Raw genomic sequence first — 16,501 nt, 5'->3', positions numbered from 1 at the left:
CTCAAATATCTTGAGATGGTTAACTTGTAACTTCGATATGGTAACTAACAACATGTCATATTTATTCTTCATAATATCCTAATCTTTAACTAGCTTCTTAGAAGAATTACTAATTGCAGTAGCAATCCAATTTCTAACTGCAGCAAGGCCATTCTCCATATACTTATTCACATGGCCTTCATGAACAACAAACGTCTTCTCAAGTAACTCTTGATTGATTGGAAGAACGGTAAGAGGAGTAGCAGTCGAACCAATAAGAAGATCCAATTAAATGTTCAATTTGTTATTTAAAATCTTGTATTTATAACCAGAAATGATCACTTCATCAGGAACATCCTTAGCATCCGTATTAACTAAAATAGGACCAAAATCAAAATTATCAATATTTTGATCCAGATTTCCCAACACGAGAGCTTCATCTTCAATATTTTTATTGGAGTGAGATGAAATAATATGACCCTCCAAATTTTTAGAAGTGAGAATAACTTCAAATGTGGGTAAGGTGAGTGATGTAGTAACTGGTCGAGGTGCAGGTTGATGTATTGTTACAATGGTAGTAGACATCAAAGGTGGAGGTAATGGAGTAGTACCTTCGATAGGAGTTGTAATAGAAGCGAAGGTTGATAGTGGTGGCAAAGGTTTTTCTACATGAATAGTAGAATGAACAAATAAACTTCGACTACACATATTTTTTTTCTACTTCATCATATCATAAATGGTCATACCCTTTATTTCTATCAGTTGCATATAACGTTAGAGTAAGCCAATACATGATAGAATTATTGTGTAAAACCCCACATGTATTTTGGTTTGAAGAATAAAAGATGCTATCAACTGAGAATTACTCTTGAATAAATCCATGAAGTAATATCTAAGTGTGGGTTATTCTAATAGTTAAATCTCACTTAAGTACTCATGAGTGTTAGCTCACTCTTTATGTTATGCTTCAATCCACCTGTACTCATGACAGTTTTAAATCACTACTTACTTTAAAGAGTACGGAAAAATTTAGATTTTTGAGTAAATTAATACTTGGGAATTAGGTTCCAAGCATTCAAAAGTGAAACATCATAATAAATTTAATAGAAATTATAGCATCAATAGCACTTTATTAAGTCTCCACAAAATAAACACCAAATCAGTTACAATTCACACTGCTAAATGTTTCAAAACTTTATGAAACTAACAACTAAAGAATTACACCAAATCATCAACAAATAAAATGCCTATCGATCTAGTTGATTATCATGCTTAATCCTTGATAATGGCTTCGTGAATGTATCACCTGGATTCTCCTACGATGATAGTCTATTCATGATAATATCTCCATCCTTGACTCACTTTCTTATGTAGTGGATGATATGTGCATATCTATACACATAATTATACAACGTATCTTAATATTTGTATTACTTGTATGCCCTTATTAGAACAAAAAGATACTTAATTTGCTATGAATCATGTTGTAGGGACCAAAAGACAAGCTTCGAGCAAAAAGGAAGCTGGAAGCTGGATGATGGATGCTGGAAGTTGGGAGTTTGAACCAAAGCTCTAATATGAAGAAAATATACCCCAACACGACGTGGTGAAATCCCCACGGCATGGCAACTTGAAGCATCCCGATCCACTCTGAAGACTTGTAAAACATAGGATAAACACGATTACCACGACACGGTGGACTTACCATGACATGGTGCTCTGATTTCGGGAAAAGTATAAATATATCATGTTAACCTCCGAATTGGAACTATTGGCTCTGGAGAATTCGACACTTTTGAAGGCAATACACTTGTTTTAAGGCTTGGAAGCAATAATTTCATTTACAACCTTCGAAGAAGGAGCATTAAGGCAAATAAATTCTACACTTCGATTTTTCATTAGATTTTGCTATGTCAAATACCTTGAATTTCATTTTTGTGCTTTTGTTTGTTGAAATCATGAGCTAAATACTCATGACTTTTGTTTAGCCTAGGATGAATGAAGTTTATGTGGTTAATTTATGGTTTTGATTTGGATACTTGGTTATTTATTGATTTAGCTTATTAAAGAATCTCAAGTACTTTTGATAACTATTTTCTCTACTTATTGCTGAATTTGATTAGGCTAGTATGACTATATATCTTAGTTAAATTTGAATATTATGATCTTGTGATTTGAAAAGTTGTAGGACTAGAGTTTTGAATAAAACCTAGGGTTAAGTAGAAAAGTGGGTAAAAAGGTATAGGAGCTAATATATGACGACAAATCATGTATTGAATTGAATCAATAAACTAAATTGGTCAACTAATTATATGTCTAATCAATCGGAACCAAAAAACTAGTAAGCTTGTAAGTTTGTCCGCTTGATCACCGAATAAATAAACTAGTTTGCTAAAGGACTAAGTTAGTGAATACTAATTTGGTCATATTAGGAATCGGTAACTAAAGAACTAAATCCATTGCACTTCCATAAATCAACCATATTAACATATAAATCCAAAGCAAAACGAAAGTCTCTTACTTACCTTGGTTAATTCATACTTGTTAATTTGCTTTAGTTAGTGTTAGCTGAATTAAGTGATAATTAGTTAGTTTGATAATTGAAGTATCTAGTCTTTCAAAACTAGGAAACCTAAACCTTTTCTAATTTCATTAGTATTTAGTTAATAGTATAATAAAGTTAGTTCAAAACCGTTCCTTGAGTTCGACACTCATTCTTACCATAGCTATACTATTGCACGATTAGGTACACTACCTAGTGTGTTTAATAGTCTAGTGAAGGAAATAAATTTTATAAATTTAAAACTGAAACAAAAATATAAATACATTAAATACACATCTAGTTTTTGGAGTCGTTGCTAGGGAATGGTTCCGTTTTAGTTACTTTTATCTGCTATCTTTATTTTAGGATTGTTTGCTATTTATTTGTTTTTAATTTAATTTAGATTTTTCCTCTTTTTGACTCACCACGTCATTGTAAATTGTACTATGTCGTGGCATCGTAACAATAGGATTTTATTTTTTGTTTTTGCTCTTTTTACGCGTTTCCTTTATTCATTTGCAGATTGTTTATGACCCGTGGATCAAATTCATCGTTGATCCCACCACTAGAAAACCCGGAATCATTGTTTCGCAAGAACAAGGACAAGACCGAAGAAGATACTCCGAAGAATTCACCTTTCAAGAGTCTTAAATCGGTTTTTGGTAAAAAGAAGGGAAAGAAAGTAGGGGAATCCAGCAACACAAAAGAAGACACCTAGTACGAGACCGAGAATAAGGAAAGTGTTACCGATTTTGAAGAAAGTGATCACGAAGAAGAACCCGACAACACCATGGCCAACATTGTCGACCTCTCGATGGAGGCGTACAAAAAGAGAATTCGAGACTACACCGGTCCGTGGCTTGTGCACCCCACCATACCCGCCATTGCTACATTTGAACTTAAGGGGCACATCTTTACAACACTAAATGAGACTCCTTTCAATGGAAATGATCATGAAGACGCCTATAAGCATCTAGATGAAGTCAACGACATCACCTACTACTTTAACATTCCAAATGTACCAAGAGAAACGGTGTTGTTGAGGATGCTCCCTGTCACCTTCAAGGGAGCCACGAAGGATTGGCTAAAGGCACTTCCACCATGCATGGTAACGACATGGGAAAAAATGCGTGAATTGTTTTTGGAACAGTTTTGCCCACCATCGAAGGTGCTAATCTCAAAAAGGCCATCACCAATTTTGAACAACAAATAGGGAGTCGTTGTACGAAGCATGGGAGCGCTACAAAGGATTGATAAGGAATTGCCCACAAAATGACCTCAATGTGCAACAAGAAGTGTCGATTTTTTATGATGGGGTGAACGTCACCACTGGACAACTCCTTGATTCTCAAAGCCCCTTAACAAAGAAAAAATCTGGCAGAAGTTAAGGAACTCATTGAAGAATTCTCTAAGCACTCTATATAATACCATAATCCAAGGAATGATGTAACGAGGGGTTCAACTAATGCAGCTTTGGAAGACATGTCGGGGGTTATGGCAATGCTGCACAACATGGATAGGAGGATGAATAAGGTGGATCAAACAATACATGCTATTAGGGTTGGGTGTGAAAACTGTAACGGTCCACATTTGACTAGAGATTGTGACCTTGATGAGAATGGAAACTGGAAGGTTCAAGCTTGCTACTCGAGCAGTGATCGTTTTGATGAAGATTGGAGAAAACCCAAGAAAAAATGGTTACCTTATGATGAGTATAGAAAGGTGAAGGAGGAAAAATATGAACAAAAAGGAAGAGGCTTTTACCAAAAAGAGAAACCACAGGCTGAAAAGAAACCTGACTTCAAATCAATGCTCATAAGATTTGCAGTCGTTTCTAAAAAAAGGCATGAGGAAACTGAAGCAGCAATTAAGGAACAACAAATAATAATGAAAGAGCAACAAGCTATGATGAAGGAAAAATAAGAGATGATGACAAACTAGCAAGCATTATTTAGAAATCAACAAGCTTCGATCCTCAATATAGAAAAACAACTTGGGAAACTAGCTATGCAATTCAATGAAAGATCACTGGGAGGACTTCCGGGAAATACCGAACAAAACACAAAAGGAGCTCACTGATGGATTTTATACATACAATCCTATGTGTGCATGCAACCCTAGATTTGGATCTATGTTTTCACTATTAGATACACAACATGACGAACACAAGAAGAACCCTAGCATGCATCTAGGTATTTAGAAATTTAGATGGTAGAAAGAATTACATACCTCTTGTTGTTATATTGTAATAACAACACAAATCTTCAATCTCCTTGTCTATGAAAGCAAGTACCACAAGTGTAGTACCTCTAATGGCTCACAAACACCAAAAGCAAATGGAGAGGCAAGAGAGAGAGAGAGAGAGAGAGAGAGAGGGAAGAGGCAGGTAATCGGCTCTAAGTCTTCTAGGGATCAAGTGGCCGATTTCCCTTAGTCAAGGGGTCCTTATATAGGGTAGAGATTAGGGTTTCAGTCCTTATCCTTATCTGATTGCTTGCCTACCAAGCAGCCCATAAGATAAGTCTAGAACCTTATCCTTGGACGAATTCTAGGGCCTTATCCCCTTGAATTCGACCACTCTATCTTTAGGGCATCCATTGCCCTAATTTTCAACTATCACATAATTAAAATTTAGCCCCTCTAGTTTAATTAATTACTTTTGGTCACATAGTTAATTCTTAATTAATTATTGACCAATATTAATTAAACAAATATGATTTCTCCTTTAATATATTATTCTTATAATATATTAATAAATCATAATAACCTATTTCTCTATTATTTCTCCAGTCAAGTTGCTTTGGTGAAGGCAACCCAAAAGGACCATGCACAACCGGGTCAAGTACTTACCAAATATGGTTATGGCTTAGACACTAATCCAACAGTCTCCCACTTGGATGAGTCTAGTAAACATAAATGCAAGCATAACTCGATTAGCAATTGTAGCTCTCAAAGACACTGTCGAACTCTGATCTTATCAGCAACCTTTCCTTTGGATAACGGATCATACAGTCCTTTATTTCAGATATCGTGCGGAAAATCTCATGGAACATAGTCATACTTATTGTCCAGTAGTTTGTTTCTCTATCTCAGATTCATTTGACATAGAACTTAATTGAACACAATAATTTAGTCCTGACCGGGCCCGACACATAAGTCAAATCAAATCATCGAGGGGCCCTGATATCGCTTTTACCCTCTTAGGATAAAAGGAACATATAAACTTTGACTTATATGGATTCACTATTCACTAATCAAATTATACACAATAATGTGTTTTATGACATCAAGTTACTGATGTGTTTTCGCATTATCAATGCACAATCAATTAGCAAAATATAAACCATAAATCTTGGTTTTAAGACCATATGATATTATCGTCTTGCGATCACTCATGATAAATTCCTTGAAGTGATTCTAGCAAGCGTGAGTTTATTCCAATGCTCAAAACTTATTCATAAGCACTAATGAACGTTGTGGCAAACCTTTGTTATGTCTAATGCCTTTCAGACAATCTACACCCATTCATGACAGTCTTCATTCATACCTACTTCCAACATATGAACGACTATGGACCGTTTGAATAATTCGTTTATTCTTAATTAACTCAATTATTAAGAAAGTCAAAACATGCAAAGTGAAACAATAGTTAAACAATTAACATAAGACAGAAAATTTAAATAATACTCCTTTATTTAATCATCAAATGTCAATTACATTAATCTATTACACGTTTCTAAACTATCTAATCCAAACTAATATCGTCCTTCATCCCAATGCTCCTAGCGTGCTGCAAGTGCTTAACCCCACTCAGTCCCTTTGTAAGTGGATCTGTTGGGGTATCCTCTGACGATACCCTCTTTACTACGAGGAGTCCTTCTTCTACCCGATGTCTGATAAAGTGATATTTTCTGTCGATATGTCGAGATCTACCATGATCCCTCGGTTCCTTGGTCAAGGCAACCGCTCCTTCATTATCATAGAAAATTTCCATAGGCTCTTTTATGGCAGGTACAACTCCAAGGTCTCCAATGAAGTTCTTCAACCATATCGCCTCCTTTGACACTTTGCTCGCTGCAATGTACTCTGATTCGCACGTTGAATCAGCTACGGTTTCTTGCTTGGAACTTTGCTAAGTCACTGCTCCCCCATTAAGGGTAAACACCCAACCCAATTGTGAACGATAGTTGTTCCTATCGGTCTAGAAACTGGTGTCACTATACCCTCGCACCTTTAAGTCATCACTCCCTCCGAGGACTAGAAACCATTCCTTTGTCCTCCGAAGGTACTTAAGAATATTCTTGACTGCGGTCCAATGTGCTTTGCCAGGGTTCCCTTGATATCTACTGACCATGCTCAAAGCGAAGGACATATCAGGGCGAGTACAATTCATAACATGCATGATTGAGCCAACTGCGTAAGCATAAGGTACTCGGCTCATCTCTGCTATCTCGGCTTCGGTACTCGAACTTTGAGTCCTACTCAACTTGGCATTACTTTGGATTGGTAATTCTCCCTTCTTTGAGTTTTCCATACTAAAATGTTTTAGCACCTTGTCCAAGTAAGTATTCCGACTAAGTCCTATTATTCTCTTACTTCGGTCCCTCACTATCCTTATTCCCAAAAAATAGGAAGCCTCTCCGAGGTCCTTCATAGCGAAGCACTTCCCGAGCCAGGACTTAACTTCCTGCAGTGTCGGGATGTCGTTTCCTATGAGTAGTATGTCATCAACATACAATACGAGGAAGCTAACTATACTCCCACTGGCTTTGACATATACACATGATTTATCTTCGCTTCGTACAAACCCAAACTCTTTGACTTTCTCATCCAAGCAAAGATTCCATCTGCAAGACGCTTGCTTAAGTCCATAAATGGACTAGTCAAAGGTTTCTGACTTGTGCTTGATTAAATAGATATACCCATATCTACTATAATCTTCAGTGAAAGTCATAAAGAAGCGGTTCGCGTCCCTTGTGGTGGATCTAAAGGGCCCACACACATCGGTGTGTATGAGATCCAATAGACCCTCACCCCTTGCACATGTGCCAGTGAAGGGTGACTTGGTCATCTTTCCAAGTAAACAAGAATCACACACGTCATTGTCCCTAAGGTCGAATGACTCCAACACTCCATCCTTTTGGAGTTGGGCTATGCGTTTCTTGTTGACATGTCCAAGACGACATTGCCAAAAGCATGATTTATCCATACTATTGGAAGAATCCACACATAATACATCATTTCCTAGGTTATCTACAACCATAACAGTTTCATAAATTCCATTACAAGGCAATGCTTCAAAATATAAAACACCATTTAGATAAGCATAAATCGAACCTTTCTCATTATCAAATAAATATCTAAATCCTTGTCTAAACAAACCATGAAATGAAATGATGTTTCTTGCCATATCTGGGGAATAGCAACAATTATTTAAATCTAAACGAAATCCATTACTAAGCGCTAGAGAATACACTCCAATCTTGATGACAGGCGATGATCTTCTATTCCCCATGATTAGATTTATTCTTCCACGATCCACATCCTTATCTCTTCTTAGTCCCTGCAAATCAGAACATATGTGAAAACCACATCCTATATCAAGAACCCAAGAAATAGCATGTGATGAATCATCAGATTTAATTGTGTAAATACCTGCGAAAGACGACTTGATCTTCCCATCCTTGATGCCTTGCTAATATTCCGGGCAGTTTCTCTTCCAATGCCCTATTTTGTAGCAGTGGTGGCACTCTGCCTCCTTTGGGTTTGAGTTGGGCTTAGCAGAACCAAATTTGGTTCCACTAGAAGAGGTACCATCTTGGGGCTTAGCCTTGTGGTGGCTCTTTGAAGTAGTCTTCCGCTTCTTGCCCCTCCCTTGCCCAATCGCCAAAACAGGAGCAATGGGTGGAGTGGGAGTTAATGCAACAGACTTGTCCTTAAGGTTGCTCTCAGGAGTCCTTAGGAGCCCTGTAGTTTACTTAAGGTGACCTCTTCTTTGTTCATGTGGTAGGTCATCCTAATTTGGTTGTAGCACGAGGGCAAGGAGTGGAGAATGATGTCGATTTCCTGATCTTCCCCAAATTTAACATTTAACTTGCAAAGACGATCAACATACCTCTGAATCTTTTGCAAATGCGAGGTTAGGGACTCTCCACTTACCATCTTAGCGGTGATCATGTTGGTGATGATCTCATAGCGCTCTTGCCTTGCGTTATGGTGGTACCTCTCCGGCAAATCTTGGTGCATTTCGTATGGATACATGTACTCATAGAACTTTTGGAGTTCAAGATTCATAGTGGCCAGCATAATGCAATGAATTTTCTTTGCATCACGCTCGTGGGTCTCAAAGACGACCATTTCTTCGGGATTAGCGATTTCTGGATTGATCTTTTCAAGCTTCTCTTCGAGGACGTATTCTTTGTCCTCGTAACGAGCAATCATGCAAATGTATCTTATCCATTCGTTGAAATTCGATCCATCAAACGTCACTTTTTGACATAGGCTCATTAACGAGAATGAACTAGGAGCAGCGTTGTTTGCGTTTGCGTTAGACATTTGTAAATAGAAAGGAACAAAGTTTGATTAGAATTGAATCCCTAATTAAACACCCAAAATGAGAAATTAGGGCTAGGATCCAACAACATTATTTACACATTAGAAAAGGGATGCCGTAATCCAACATGCAAATAATTTGGAGGTAAGTGAATGACGATTCACTAATTTTCCACCATGAAAACATAAAAGGCTTAAGTTTTAAAATGTATTGAAAATTCCTAGATTCGTTTGAGATTCATTGAACTTTTCAATGGCATGTTTAAATCTCGATATGCCCCTCTAGTTTGTGACTGGGATGCCGAGGATCACAAAGCGGGTGTGAATAACCATGCAAATGTACATGGTGCCCTCATTGTTACAGTCACCTATTCGATGCGGTGGTTAACCACACACGCTCTATCGAACTATAACAAACAATGAGTCACCCTTTGCCACCTTTGCTTAGAACCAATTAGTGTGCCTGTTAACCACACACGCTCCACTAACTTCTTAGCAAAGGTGCAAAGTGTAATTTCATGGGATTGCATCTATTCACTTTTGCTTAAAGTAACTAAGATTGGGAATTTTGTAAAAACATTTAGTTACTTTATATAGATACATTATACTTATTGATGAGGACAAGATTGCCCTATCCTACCCGTTCGGCTAACGACCCTCCACCAATCAAGGAAGCGGTGGGTAAGAGTGGATACCCATTAAATGGCCATTTTGTAGGCCATAACCTTATACCCCCTTATAGATTGATTTTGTGAATGAGGCCTACTAACGGTAAGACTAGCATTTCAGTTATATATATATATATATATATATATATATATATATATATATATATATATATATATATATAGGCCTACTAACGGTAAGACTAGCATTTCAGTTTTATACATATATATATATATATATATATATATATAAATCTTGTAATAATATAGTAGTATAGGGTCTATATAAACATTTCAAAATACTAGGGTTTTAATTTCAATTTTAAAATTTTCGAAATTAAAGACTTTTTAAATTTAAAATTTTAAATATTAAAACTCTTGATTTAATAATTATCCTTAAATTAAACAAGTAATTTGAATTATTAAATCATAAAGGATTACCTTAAATTAAACAATTAATTTATCCTAATCCCTTAAATCCTTCTAGATTTCGAAAATATGGGATGGGATAATTCAAAATCTTTAATTACCATATTTAAACCATTAAAAGATAATTACAAGATATGGGATTATCCAAATCCCTAAAACTTAGGATCTTATCTTGGGGAGGATGCATATTTTGAAAACCATAGGGTTTGCAAACCCTAGATTTCAAAATCTTGGGCAAAAAGGTAAGGGTTTGAAAACCCTTATCAAAATTTTCGAAAAATAGGGTTCAAGAACCCTAATTTCAAAATCCTTGCCTCCTAGGGTTTGTTGGCCATAAACCCTAAAGTGTCAAATTCATACAATTGTATAATATAATTAAAAACAAATAACCATAAGCTCTAATACCACTGATGGGTTTTATACAAACAATCCTATATGTGCATGCAACCCTAGATTTGGATCTATGTTTTCACTATTAGATACACAACATTATGAACACAAGAAGAACCCTAGCATGCATCTAAGTATTTAGAAATTTAGATGGTAGAAAGAATTACATACCTCTTGTTGTTATATTGTAATAAAAACACAAATCTTCAATCTCCTTGCCTATTAAAGCAAGTACCATAAGTGTAGTACCTTTAATGGCTCACAAACACCAAAAGCAAATGGAGAGGCAAGAGAGAGAGAGAGAGAGAGGGAAGAGGCAGGAAATTGGCTCTAAGTCTTCTAGGGATCAAGTGGCCGGTTTCGCTTAGCCAAGGGGTCCTTATATAGGCTAGAGATTAGGGTTTCAGTCCTTATCCGTATCTGATTGCTTGTCCACCAAGCAACCCATAAGATAAGTATAGAACCTTATCCTTGGACGAATTCTAGGGCCTTATCCCCTTGAATTCGTCCACCCTATCCATAGGGCATCCATTGCCCTAATTTGCCACTATCACATAATTACAATTTAGCCCCTCTAGTTTAATTAATTACTTTTGATCACATAATTAATTCTTAATTAATTATTGACCAATATTAATTAAAAAATATGATTTCTCCTTTAACATATTATTCTTATAATATATTAATAAATCATAATAACCTCTTTCTCTATTATTTCTCCAGTCAAGTTGCTTTGGTGAAGGCAACCCAAAAGGACCATGCATAACCGGTTCAATTACTTACCAAATATGGTTACAGGCTTAGACACTAATCCAACACTCACATCCAAGCAATCACCACTAGGAGTGGAAAAATTATTACTCATTTGACTCCCGTAAACAGTAAGAAGCCGGAGGTGGAGCAAGAAATTTGAGAGGAGAGTTAAGGAAAAAATTCTGGACAATCACCACGACGTTGTCCAGATGCCACGGCGTGGCAGGAAGCTGAAAAGAAAACTTTGGAACCAGTAAAACCATACCGCCCACCATTGCCATTCCTAAGTAGAGCAATTCAAGAGAAGCATGCTGAAGATTTTAGACCATATAAAGTCTCTTGAAATAAACATTCCCTTCCTTGAGGCTCTGATTGAAATGCCAAAATACGCAAAGTTTCTCAAGGACCTCTTAACTAATCATAAGAAAATGGAGGGTTTATCCAAAGTTGTATTGAATGAAACCTGTTCTGCTGCAATGCTAAACATGTTACCAAAAAAGATGGGTGACCCAGGGAGCATAACCTTACCACGCCAATTCGGGAATCTAGGAACGATTCATGCTCCAGCCGACTCGGGAGCAAGTGTTAACTTGATGCCTCACTCGCTTTTCAAGAAAGTCGATCTTCCCGAGTCAAGAACGGTCCGAATGGTCATCCATTTATCCAACAAGATGATGACCTTTCCAAGGGGTATATGTGAAGACTTGTTAGTAAAAGTTGACAAGTTTGTTTTTCCAGCAGATTTCATTGTATTATATATGGAGGAAGACGAACACGTCCTAATCATCCTTGGAAGGCCATTCTTGAGTACTGCCCGAGCTTTAGTTGATATAAGAGAGTCCAAACTTACTCTCTGAGTTGGTGAAGAAGCGTTTACTTTTGGAGTTAATCGGGCACTCCAACATTCAAAGATAAGTGACGATACAACGTTTTATGTCGATGTGCTAGACAAATTACTTGAAAAAGAGCTAGAGGGGGGGGGAAGAAAAAGAGACTGAGGGATTTATGGTGCTTTAGGATGTTAATTATGATCCTGAACTGGATATTCAAGAGTTGGAGAAGTTATTAGAAGAAAGTGAGTACAATGAAGCAATAAAAGAGGCAAAAGAGTCAACATGACGTGGTGATGAGAACACGTCGTGGCAAAGTTTTTTTCGCGATCTGGAATTAGAAGTGGTGACACCACGATGTGGCAGGATGCCTACGTCGTGGTAACTGACGAAAGGCAGAAAATCGAGCTGAAAGCCCTCCGCGAACACCTGGAGTATGCATTCTTGGAGGAAGGACAACAAAAACCGATAATCATAGCTTCCGATCTTGAAACACATGAAAAAGAAAGCCTCGTGAAGGTACTAAAAAAGACAAGGTGCTATAGCATGGAAGATCACTGACATCAAGGGGATTAGTCCAACCTACTATTCTCATAAGATTAACTTAGAAGAAGGAGCAAAGCCCATAGTACAACGCTAAAGAAGACTTAACCAAAGATGAAAGAAGTAGTTAAAAAGGAGGTTGTTAACTTTTAAATGTTGGTATCATTTATTCAATCTCAGATAGCCCATGGGTGAGTCTGGTACACGTTGTACCCAAGAAAGGAGGAATGACGGTAGTCACCAATGAAGCTAACAAGTTGATCCCAACAAGAACAGCGACCAGGTGGCGTGTTTATATAGACTATGGAAAGCTTAATGATGCTACATGCAAGGATCATTTTCCACTACCATTTATCGATCAAATACTCAAGAGGTTATCCGGTCATCTCTACTATTGTTTCCTGGATGGTTTCTAGGGTTACTTTCAAATCTCAATTGATCCACAAGACCAAGAGAAGACCACGTTTACATGCCCAAGTGGTACATTCGTATATAGACGAATGCCTTTTGAGTTATGCAATGCACCGGCTACTTTCCAAAGGTGGATGATGGCTATTTTTCATGACATGATCGAGAAATTTATGGATGTTTTCATGGATGACTTCTCGGTTTTTGGGTCCTCTTTTGAAGATTGTTTGTCCAACTTAGATCTAATGCTAGCAAGATGTGAGAAGACCAACCTTGTCCTTAATTAGGAAAAGTGACACTTCAAGGTGAAGGAAGGAATTGTGTTGGGACACAAAGTCTCAAGGTTGGGGATAGAGGTGGATAGAGCAAAAGTTGATACTATAGCAAAATTGCCACCTCCAACAAATGTAAAGGGTGTAAGGAGATTTCTAAGCCATGCGAGATTTTAACGCCGCTTCATCAAAGACTTTTCAAAGATCACAAGGTCATTGAATCAACTTCTTTTGAAGGATGACCCATTTGACTTTTCTAAAGAATGTCATGAAGCATTTCAACTGTTGAAGGAAAAGTTAACTAGTACCCCTATTATGATAGCTCCAAATTAGAGACTTCCTTTCGAGCTAATGTTTGATGCTAGTGACTATGCGGTAGGAGTTGTTTTAGGATAAAGGGTTGATAAACATTTTCAAACAATCTACTATGCAAGCAAAACTTTGAACCCAACTCAAGAAAACTACACTACTGCCGAGAAGGAGCTACTAGCGGTGGTGTATGCTTTTGATAAATTTCGTCCATATTTGGTTATGTCAAAGACAATAGTTTTTACCGACCATTCTACCCTTAAGTATATATTTGCTAAACAAGATGCTAAACCAAGATTAATACGTTGGGTCTTGCTTCTACAAGAATTTGATATTGAAATAAGGGATAAGAAGGGAATAGAGAACGTGGCTGCCAATCATTAATCAAGATTAGAGAACCCGCATTTAGAGGAATTGGAAGAAAACAAGATAGGCGATGATTTCCCCGAAGAATATCTTATGGTTATAGCAGGAGAGGTACCATGGTTTGCAGATATAGCTAACTACCTAGCAAGTGAATACATTCCAAAACATTTCACCCGACAACAAAAGAAGAAATTCTTTTCAGAAATCAAGTAATAATTTTGGGATGAGCCATATCTTTTTAGAAGCTGTGCAGATGGAATGATAAGAAGATGCATGTTCGGGAAAGAGAGTCAGGAAATCTTGAAACATTGTCATAGCGGGCCCACCGGAGGACATCATGGAGTGCAGTATATGGCTAAAAAGATTTTTGATATCGATTTTTATTGGCCTACATTTTTTAAAGATGCTACTCAATTTGTTAAGGAATGCGATTCATGCCAACGGACGGGAAACATTTCATCACGAAATGAGATGCCCCAAAATAGCATTCAAGTTTGTGATATATTTGATATTTTGGGGATTGACTTTATGGGACCTTTCCCAACGTCAAAAGGAAATAAATACATATTGGTTGCTGTCGATTATGTATCCAAGTGGGTTGAAGCACAAGCGTTACCTACTAATGATGCTCGAGTGGTCGTTCGTTTCCTTAAAAAGTTGTTTTCAAGGTTTGGAGTTCCTAAGGCTCTTATTAGTGATCAGGGCACCCACTTCGCAAATGATCAATTGGCTAAGGTGTTGCCAAAGTATGGTGTCCACCATAGATTCTCAACATCCTATCATCCCTAAACAAGTGGCAAGCTGAGGTTACAAACCGAGCATTAAAATGGATATTAAAGAGATTGGTTGGAAGTAATAGAAAGGAGTGGTCGGATAAGCTTGATGATGCACTTTGGGCATTTCGAACGGCGTTTGAAACACCTATTGGTACTACACCATATAGGTTGGTTTATGGAAAGAATTTCCACTTGCCAGTTGAGATAGAACATAAAGCATTTTGGGCTTTGAAGATATGTAATTTTGAGCTTGCTGAACTTTGCACCAACTGGTTAATGCAAATGAATGCACTTGAAGAACTTAGAAATGAAGCATAAACTAGTTACTTGATATATAAAGACAATACTAAGAAATGGCATGATATGAGACTAAAGGGTAATAAGGATTTTCATGAGGGACAAAAGGTGCTACTCTTCAACTCAAAGTTAAAGCTTTTTCTAGGTAAATTGCAAACTATATGGGATTGCCCTTTTGTTGTCAAACAAGTTTTCCCACATGGAGCTATTGAGATTATATCAAAAGACGGAATCCCTTTCAAAGTTAATGGACATCGAGTGAAGCATTATGAAGAAGGAATGCCAATTGAAGAAACAAAGGGGGAAATCGTCAAAATTCACACGAGCTGAGACAACATGATGTGGGAAGGAGTCCGACTTATGACTCCCCAAAAAGAAGCGCTTGCAGGAGGCAACCTGTGATTTTGAGTTTGCATTTTCTTTCCTTTTCTTTTATTTCTTTTTGTTTGTTTTATTTAGGTTTTATTCTCTCATTCTTCTTATTTGTCTATGAATACGACGTAGGGTATGGCATAATACGAGAGTGGGGTGGATATTTTTAAAAATTTAATGAATAAGAATGATTTTTAACTCACCACGAGGTGGTAATTGGACTGAACACGTAAAATCGGGAATACATGAGTCACCACGTCGTTGTGGAAAAATAATTGCAGTCAAATTAGGGTTTTTTTTCAACTTCAGTCAAAAACATTTCACTTTTACTTCACCCACCTCTTTCATCGTGCCAGCCGCTTCCACTAAGAACTTAAGCTTTCTCCATTTTTTTGCAATTCTTCACTAAAAGGCATGGTTGCAGAAATCGGGATTAATCGGCGATTAATTGTGGATTAATCGCTTGGCGTTCTCCAACCGTCGAGGATTAGGGCATTAATCGGAAATTTATGATTAATCGGGTTTGCCGGAATTAATCGGCCTTGGCGGGATTAATCGGTCAACAAAAGTCAAAAAAGTCGAAAAAGTCAAAAAAGGTCAAATTTTTTTTAATAATTTCAAAAAACCAACTTTCTTTTTTTACTCTAAAATTTTCAAAATTTCAAAATTTCAAATATTATACCAAAATGTTCATATTTTCGTATTTTCAAATTTCCAAATTACAATTTTTCTTATTTTCTATACTTGTTTTTTCTTAAGATATATTAATATTTAATTAATTTTAATATTTTATTAATAATCTATGGTCCCCGATTAATCCTCGATTAATCCCCGACTAGAACGATTAATCCCTTAACACCAGTCGACCGTCGAGCTACCGTCAAGCGATTTTTAGAACCTTGCTAAAAGGTATGATTTTCTAGTGATTTATTTACTGTTAATCGTTTATTATGTTAGTAAAGGGTATATATTTGCTGATTAGAACACATTTAGGGCCAATTTTAGGAACCCAGGGTTC

General features: G+C 36.9%; 1 non-coding gene across 1 annotated transcript; it reads right to left on the bottom strand.

The window, feature by feature from the left end:
* Positions 1-3,694: 3,694 nt before the first annotated feature.
* On the bottom strand, positions 3,695-3,800 carry LOC145060822 (small nucleolar RNA R71). The gene has a single exon (XR_013687005.1). It is a non-coding gene; the product is annotated as a small nucleolar RNA R71 (small nucleolar RNA).
* Between the last annotated feature and the right edge of the window lie 12,701 nt (positions 3,801-16,501).

The sequence above is a fragment of the Lactuca serriola genome, chromosome 6, assembly GCF_051521515.1.
Source record: "Lactuca serriola cultivar US96UC23 chromosome 6, Lser_US96UC23_V15, whole genome shotgun sequence".
Classification (NCBI taxonomy): Eukaryota; Viridiplantae; Streptophyta; class Magnoliopsida; order Asterales; family Asteraceae; genus Lactuca; species Lactuca serriola.
This window is presented reverse-complemented; position numbering and strand designations above follow the sequence as displayed.